At 39.3% G+C, this 9,061-nt stretch overlaps 1 pseudogene; it reads right to left on the bottom strand.

Annotated features, from left to right (window-relative positions):
* Positions 1-8,335: 8,335 nt before the first annotated feature.
* On the bottom strand, positions 8,336-9,061 carry LOC149037737 (uncharacterized; annotated as a pseudogene).

Raw genomic sequence — 9,061 nt, 5'->3', positions numbered from 1 at the left:
CTTATGAGCTACGTGAGGCTGGGATTGATTTCTTGAAGGTATCGTTGCTGGATCTGCAAACGTGGTTCCACGTGTGATCTCTTCATGTTGACGAGGCAACGCACCAAAGTCAAGGTCATTCAGAAATGTTCTGAGAAAACCAAACCTTGATTCCTTTAGCAATGAACTCTTGAATTTGTGGCCAGAATAAAACAGTGAGAATGCCAAATGATGATGCCACAACCACAAAATCTGGCTCAACATTGGTGTCGAACATGCATTCATTGACTTGCCGAAGGGTAGCTCTTTGGACCATTTTAAATTCTTTGGGAAAACTTTGAACAACTACATTTTTTCGTAAATATTGGCATGGGCTAATGCCCCAAAGACTGGAACTTAGCAGATACCAATATCTCTCAAGAGAGTTCAGCTCATTGCCGATAACATGAGTAAAGGGTGAGAGACCCTTTCTCGGTGCCATCCTACCACCAACAAACAACTTGTAGTTGAAAGCTGGTTAAGACAACAGGACAACAGGCAAAAGAATGGAGTCTTCTGTGAAGATTAAAGAATCATATTACTTCGTTTATAACATTAACCAGGACCCCATTCACGAGCGATGATACATTGATCTCTATAGTTTGAAAGGTTATGGAGTCGCATTAGAACACTAACCAGGACCCCAATAGCTGGTGATGATAAGTTATCTCCTACAGTTTGACATGTTTTCACACATTCCCAACAGACCCGGGGAAACAATGCTGCAGGAGATGATACTTGCAGTAAAAGCCATATCCATCCTCTCATGTGTTCCAAAACCTGGTGCAGGATCCGATAACAACATATTAAGGTAAGTATCATCTCTTGCGATGTCGTCCGCTTCTGACTCTAAAAAAGTTTACAAAGAAAAGTCTCTATTAACGCTATGTTTTTACATTGACAGTGACTTTATCAACATAGGGTGCGATTAATTGGGCTACCCATAGAACAGGTATCTTATGTTCCTCATCCTCGTCTATGCCTAAAAATTAACACATCAGACTCGTATTACTTTCTTCAAATTATAGGAAAAATGGCTTCTAATACATCTGCAAATGTCATCTTGACAACTATTCCTGAAATGAATCATTCACATCCATCTGTAAGAATTTGCACTGTCCTCTTGTTGGGTTTAAATTGCCACCAAGTGAATAGCTTACAATGGCGTTGACTGCATTGCAAATACATTTTGCCATAATTTGTTTCTGATTGAGTCAATGACAATGTGGGAGTCACAGGGTTTGAGCTAGTATTTGATCACTGGGGGACAATTTGTCCCCTTTGCAAAAATTTTGGAGGACATTTTTATTTTTAGGGGGACAGACATATTAATTTTTATTCGACATTTTTTTTTTTTTACATTCATACAGGCAAGCCTACAAAAACATTTTTTTTTACCTGATCCTTGTAAGACTTGTAATACAAGAAAAGTGATACAAAAAAGAAAAGTTGTTATTGATATCAAATTTATTTTTCTCGTCATATTTAAACAGAGGATCAATGACTATGCTTTATACTTCAAAACATTACACAGCAGAATCTCGTCCCGGCATCGCCTTGTAAACTTCAATTCCTTTCTTAATCACTGGTAAACGTAAATGTACTAATTCTTCAGTTGGTTCTAGCTCAAACATCAAGGGCTGTAGAAAAGTGTTGCTGCAGAGTTGAGGTTCTAAAATTTGTACACCCTTCTGCCGTTGCAAAGGGGTTTGTCTTCTTAGATTTCCGACAAAAATAGCAGAACATCGCCTCTTTCATAGCGCAACCATGTGTGATCTCGCAACCAAGTTTTCAGGAAAGATCGTGATTTTTTCGGTTTCCTTCGATCTTCATTCGTTTCTTCCTGATTAATACACTGTTCTTCTTCTGTATCATTTTTCTCTGATTCACTCTGGCTTCGCTTCCGAGCGAAAAAGCTTTCTAATGTTCGAACACGTTTTCGATATGACATGTTACTGCGCATTTCACAAACATGCGAATTTTGAAGTTCAAAAGCCAACTGATGATTGCGTTTTTTGCTGCCGTCAGTCATCTTAACGGAACTCTTAGGAAACAAAACTTTACTTTCACGGGTTTAAAAGGTCATGGTTTGTGATTTGTGATTGGTGGATTTCAATCCGTTTCGTGTTTTTCTGTGTTTCAAGGTTGGTTGCTTGTGATCGTAATTATGATTGAGGGCAGTGAAAAACGTAATTGTGAAGGCGGCTTTTGAACTTTTGAGTTCGTATGTTTGTGAAAAGCGTAGTAAAGATTGCCACGTGCGTTCACCACGCTTGGTTGAGCATGAGACGTACGTGTTCAGTAAAGTGTGACTGAAACGTGACTTTAGAATGAACTTTAAACGTGCAAGAAAATATACTTTCCACGTTCTATTTTAGCTTGCAATTTCTGTACCGAGATAAAACTCTTCGTGTGTGCTTCCTTTCGAGTTTTTTCCCTAAATTTTGAAGGGGACAAATTGTCCCCTTGACCGTTTTTTTAAGGGACAATTTCAATTGCAGTGCAGGATTGGCGCAATGGCGCGGCCTGGCTCAAACCCTGGAGTCATTCCACATTCGCACACCATCTTGTAAATTCTGTCCAGGGTGAACCAGGGGTGACCCTGCCTTTGACATTACAATACAATACTTTAGTCAAGAGAAGGAAAATAAAAATTGTAAAAGTATCTCTCGAAAGGGGATATTCTAGAGGTTAACCCTATATAAAAGATTCCCCGAATAAAAAGATCAAAACATTATATACAGATAATTAAAAACTGGTTACCATCATCTCAATCAATATTCATGTAAATCTTTAGTCTGTTACGAAATAAAGTCAATGATCCTGCGTGTACAATATCTTTAGGCAAATTATTCCACATATTAACGATCCGTACAAAAAAAGAAAATTTGTAGCAATTTACGATAGCTATTTTTACGTAGAGCTTATAATCGTGATTGGCTCTAGTTCGATTACATTTAGTAAGTTCAAAAAAGTCCGAAAAATGAAGACTATCTATTTCCAGAACTATCTTGTAGCACTGGATCAGAGATAAAAACTCTCTTCGTTTCTCCAAAGTTTGCCAATTCAGTAGGCGGCAGCGGTCTTCATAGCTCATTTCTCCGCGTTTTTGCTTTAATGCCCACCGAGATGCCCTTCTTTGGACTTTTCCCAAGGATTCGATATCCTTTTTTTGGTAGGGGCTCCAGATGGGGACAGCGTATTCGAGTATAGGTCTTACTAACGACTTAGAGAGGCAGGAAAACGCATAGCGATTATCGTTTCCAAGTGATCGCTTAATTATACCCAACACTTTGTTTGCCTTGTTTACTATGTAGGAAACGTGTTTACCCCAAGATAGATCGTAGTTTATTGTGACCCCTAGGTCCTTGGCACTGTCGACAGATTTTAGTTGCGTACCAAGGGAATAACTAGGCTTGGATCTGTCTCTACTGTGTGTTACACGCATAACTTCACATTTTTCAGGATTAAAGCGCAACTGCCACTTGTTAGCCCAATCGCTTAATTTGTTCAAGTCCAGCTGTAAGGCTGGTATATCCTTATCAGGCTCCATGATCTTGCGATAGATTTTAGTATCATCAGCGTAGATTTTCACGGTTGATGCAATGTTTGCCGAAATATCATTTATATAAATAATGAATAGGATTGGGCCGAGTACTGTTCCTTGAGGCACACCTGAAATCACGGATGACCAGTCTGAACAATTGCCCCTTAACACTACACGCTGCCTTCTATTCGTCAAAATATTTCTAATCCATAGTAGTAGAGAGCCGTCTATCCCATACCGTTGTAGTTTCAGCAGCAAGCGCTCGTGTGGCACGCTGTCGAAAGCCTTGGAGAGATCTAAGAAGATGATATCCGTTTGTTGCGAGCAATTCCTAGCCTTTGCCCAGTCATTGTAACATGTAAGTAATTGTGCCAACGTCGATTTACCCCTTAGATACGCAAATTGGTCTGGATTAAAAAGATTGAGGTCTGACCAAAAGTCGACCACACGGGACTTTACCACAGCTTCTGCAATCTTGCAAACAATACAAGTCAGTGATATTTGATGGTAGTTCTCCATGAGATTTTTGCTCCCTTTCTTATGGACTGGAGTGATGTGGGCCGACTTCCATATACTTGGTAGTTGACCTTGAGAGAAGGATGTATTCAAAAATAAAGCCAGTGGAGTTGACAACACTTGAGCACATTCTCTTAGGATGCGAGGTGATATGTAGTCGGGCCCGGGGGACTTGTAAATATTCAAATTTCTTAGCAATTTCTCAACTTCCGTGGCAGAACAAAAGATGTTACATAATTTCTCATCTGTAATATATTCAAGGTCGGGAAAGTTTTCGTGATCCTCAACAGTAAGCACCGATGAGAAATAAGAATTCATACAATTGGCAATGCTCAGGTCATCGTTAAGATACGAATCATTCACCTTTAAGGACGCTAAATCACATTTGACTTTTCTCTTTGATTGAACAAAGTTCCAAAAAGGCTTTGAACTGTTTCCGGTCTTTAGTTCATCTGCCAGATTGTTTATAAATTGCTTACGAGCAGAGTTGCACTCCTTCTTCACATAGTTGTTGAATTTACGATATTTGTTCCAATCAGAAAGAGCACAGGTTTTTTTTGCCCTTTTATAAAGCACTTTCTTTCTTCTACACAACCTAATTAGATCCCCGCTTATCCATGGTGCATTCGAAGTTCTCTTACTACATTCATACTAATAATGGTGGTAGTCATTGGGATTACAAAAGACTGGGTAACTGGCGGTCGAACAACGTAGGAGTACATCGTCACAATCTTCTCTTTTAGATTTCAGTCCGTCCATCATGGTCTGGTGGATCGGACATGGATAACTGACATCCTCACTATCCAGTAACTCATCCAAGGAGGAATACTGATGCGTACCTGTACCAGAATCCTGTGGAATCTTGCCTTGTTCTAGCACTTCCACCTCAGTCTTTTCTGTCGTTGGTTCTGTCTTGATATTTTCTACCAGTTTGTTCAACTCTTTCAATGGCAGCTGTGACTTGGCAGGCTTTGATTTAGGAGTTTACATGTGTTCTGGTTTCATATAATCCACAGCCATTCGTGGCTTATTCACAACAAACTTGGGTGGTTCTCCTCCAAAACTGTCATGCATCAGGGTATCTTTATCTCGGAATTCAGGAATATTCATAGGCAGTGCATGAATGACAATAGTACCCTTCAACTTATTCTTGGCCTCTGTTTTCTTCTTGTTTTCTTTTTTGACATAAGGAGGATTCCTCTTGGTATTTGATGACATCTTGTTCATTGCTTGCTTGCTTGCTCACCACTACGAGAGAGAATTATGACTTCCCTTAAAAATCTGCTATACCTTTATACATCTTAGATCTATTGTCTTTGAATTCTACCTGCCCATTGGTTACAAACTGTAGAGCTTTGATCCTGCATGCTTTAGTAAAATTTTATCACTGGCTACAGCCTGTAGAAGTTTTTTTAGTTCTCTAGAGAGTAGGGAAACCACTTTGTCAGACATCTTACACTGCGCATGCGTAAAGGGTTGTAACATCTCCCACATGGATGGGAAGTGAGGTCCTTACATATATATTTCTACATATTTCATCATGACAAGTCATAGACTACATGAACATATAGGTACACGTTACATTTCTCTTAGGGGATCCGTCATTTGCCCACTACTATGACTAATCCAAAAATTCTTCATTCTATATATATTTGTAGCGTAGTTATGGAGGTTCAATTTATAATGAGACAAACGTGGCTCTACTAACTACCTTATAGGGTCCTTTCGAAATTCTTGGACGCGCGCTCCTGACAACTACATAGTCCCATGTAAGCGAAGCTTAGAGGATATAAGATGGCTGACTCTGCTGCAAGCAGTTTCAGTGTAAATCGGTTCCTTGGTCAAAAGAATACTTAAAACAAAGGGACATTCAAAGCTTAGGAAAACGTAAGGTTGAACTGGTAGAACTTTGTGAGAAAAGTGAGCAGATGAAAGTCCCAAAAATTGCTGAAGAGGAAGCACTAGTCGATCCAACCATTTCTATGAGAGAGGAACTGAAAACCGTTCAGAGAGATCTCGCAAATCCGTTGGGTAAGGAAAACCGTGTTTTTTCCCAATGGACCAAAAACTTTACTAAAGTAGCAGACTTTAGATTCCCCGATCTTTTCATTTACTTGGTGGGAACAGTTCCCGTATACAACAGCGAAAGCCTAAAAATCTACAAATCTCTATTGGGGTAAAAATTATTTTTGGATGAACATGTGGAAGAACTTTGGTATCACCCACCTCAACCCAATATTAATTACAGTTATTTAAAGTTTGCTGTTAGGCCAACTGAAAAATCCAAGATTGATGATGGTTCAGCAACATACAGAGGGCTTTTCATTGTAAAGAAGGATGGATGTGTCAATTCAGCCTACTGCTTATGCAGAGGAGGGTATGTATTTTCTTCTTTTGATTTCTGAAGCCTGTCTATGTGCTTGATATTCCATAAACATACGTTTGAGAATCAAAACGTTTGGTCTTTTCAGTTGTTTTTCTCTTTGGCAGGTTTTGTTTTATTCATATTTGAAGGTTTATATTTCCCTTGTAACATGAGTTAAAAGTAGATGTCTCCTGAAGTGAAGATCTAAATTAATGGATGCATTATTTTAAGTCTCAAACCTTCTGGATCATTATGACTTCAGCACTAAGTATCAAAACAGTAGTTCAAAGTCAGAATCTGTGAGCCTAGTAACCGAACTTATTGGCTACTTTACAGTCTATCAGTGTGAACACGATGAGATACATATTTGTCATATTGGTCCTACTTTAATCAAGGCAGATGGAGGTTGCTGGCACATAGCTGCAGCATCGTTTGATCTAGAATGAAATGTGAGATTCAATGATCTCCAATCATGTACATCAGGACAGTGCATGTGGAAAAAGAGAGGAAAGAGAATTGAGGGAAGTTTGCTTATTCAGGACCTTCAAACGAGTGGTAGTTACGATGTGACATTGAAAGACCCAATTCACTCAAGTGATTTTAATGCAGTTTGTATTCCTTATAATGTGACTGAACTGGAACAGGATTTTAAGACTGGGTTGCTGGAAACATGTCCTAGCTCTTCAGCTCTGCCTTTTTCATCTTCAACTAAAGGACTCAGTCAAACAGAGGAAGGAATCAGAGCTTTTATCAGCAGTGATGTTAGTGTCTGTAAAGAAGAAAGTGTTCAAAGTGTGCATGTATATTCAATGACTGATAATGCCAAAGTTTTTGTTTCTGTTATTACTGAAAAAGTGATGCCTACAGTTTCTAAAGAACTTGCAATTGAATTCCTTGAGTCTATTCCATTTAATGAGGAGCAAGCAGAAATTATCAACAAGGAAACTGTCTATTAATGGCAGTCTCAATTTTAGTTTAATCAAAGGGCTGGAAGAATTATAGCTTCCTCATTTTACATGGTAGAGAGAGCACAGACAGAAGAAACACTATTAAACATCTGATGAATTACTGTCCAATTGCTGAAGATGCCATGCCACGACAGTTGACATGGGGGCATGAAAAAGAAAAGCGAGCACTTGGTTTTAAACCAAAAAAAAAAAACAGAAAAATCATGAGAAGTTGTCAATGAAAAAAAGTGGGACTCATTGTAAACACATTATGGCCCTTCTTGAGAGCCAGTCCTGATGGTATAAGGATTTGTGCTTGCTGCCAAAAGAAGTTAATTGAAGTTAAAAGCATATATGCAAAAAGAAATCTCCCTTCACATGTTGCAGCTGAGGAGAACCTCATGCCTGTGGATGAATGAAATTAAAAAAGAAACCAAATGGAACTACCAAATTCAGGGACTGATGGGGATAACCAGGATTCATTGCCGTGATCTAGTTATTTATACCCTCAAAGGAATATTGACTGTAAAAATCAAGTTTGATAGTGATTTGAGGAATGAAATGCTCCAAAAGCTGAGAAACCTCTTTGTGGAGTATATAGTTCAGGAATTATTCCACCATGACATACTAAGGGGCTGTCCTGGTGTACTGGTACACGGGGGAATTCCTATTGTTTTCATATCCATACATGGAGTTGTGATGCAGTTCATTAATGTTTCGTTCCTTTCTGTACTGGTACACGAGGACACAGCCCATACTTAAGTCATTATAGAGTGACTTCCATTAGATGCTGATTGTAAAAGTGAAGGTGCTTAAATAGTGCTTTTTGTCTGTGCTGGATTAGATACCACATAATTTTATTGATCCGTCTCTGGATACTTTTAATACATGTTTCATTTACCGTTTGGTGTACTTAGATGACTGGAGACTTCTCTTTGGCTATTAAGGCTGCTTGCCTTGAGGATTGATTGCTGTCTCGTCAATGACATTGCCTGGTAGGCCTCCTTTCATTGGCGTAGATGCAGACTCTATGGTAAGTTAGCTTCTGCCTCCTCGAGCACTGGTCTCTCGGCCTCGGCCTCAGCCTCTGGGGTATCAGCTGCCAGGTGGATTTCTGCTTTTTTTGCTTGTTTCTTAATTCTCTGATTTCAAGGTCGTGCAGTTTTTGAAGGGTAGCTGCATTTGCCTCTAATGCTGCCTTTTTCAAGGCAGACCTTGCTCTTTCCCAGTGGCACTGCTTGTACAAGAATCACTAACAGATTGAGTGTGGAACAAATCATGTGATCCAGTGTTCCTTATGGAATCCTCAGGGCCCACATAAGCACTTGGAGCTGTCAACAACATTTGAGCTTTTGGTTGAATGATTTATGCAGAGATTTCTCTCGCGAGTGCCAAGCCTAGTTCCATGAGCAAGTTGTAATACGTTTCTGATTCTTGTCATTCTCTTTCAATATTAATTTGGCTATGATAAGCTTCATGAGCAATTTTGAATTCATCTAGGACTTTGTTTAGCCCAATCCAGACTCATTGAAGGGCACCAGCAGGTCGGTGTGCAGACATTAACTAATTTAGCCTATTGACCTTTCTTGTCGCATTTGTTTTCGCAAGACAGCAGGGGGTCTTTAGATCATCCAGGGATTTCAGTCTGCAGAAGCCATTGAGGAGCAT

This window comes from Pocillopora damicornis, chromosome 11 (assembly GCF_964200805.1).
Source record: "Pocillopora damicornis chromosome 11, jaPocDami1.2, whole genome shotgun sequence".
Classification (NCBI taxonomy): Eukaryota; Metazoa; Cnidaria; class Anthozoa; order Scleractinia; family Pocilloporidae; genus Pocillopora; species Pocillopora damicornis.
This window is presented reverse-complemented; position numbering and strand designations above follow the sequence as displayed.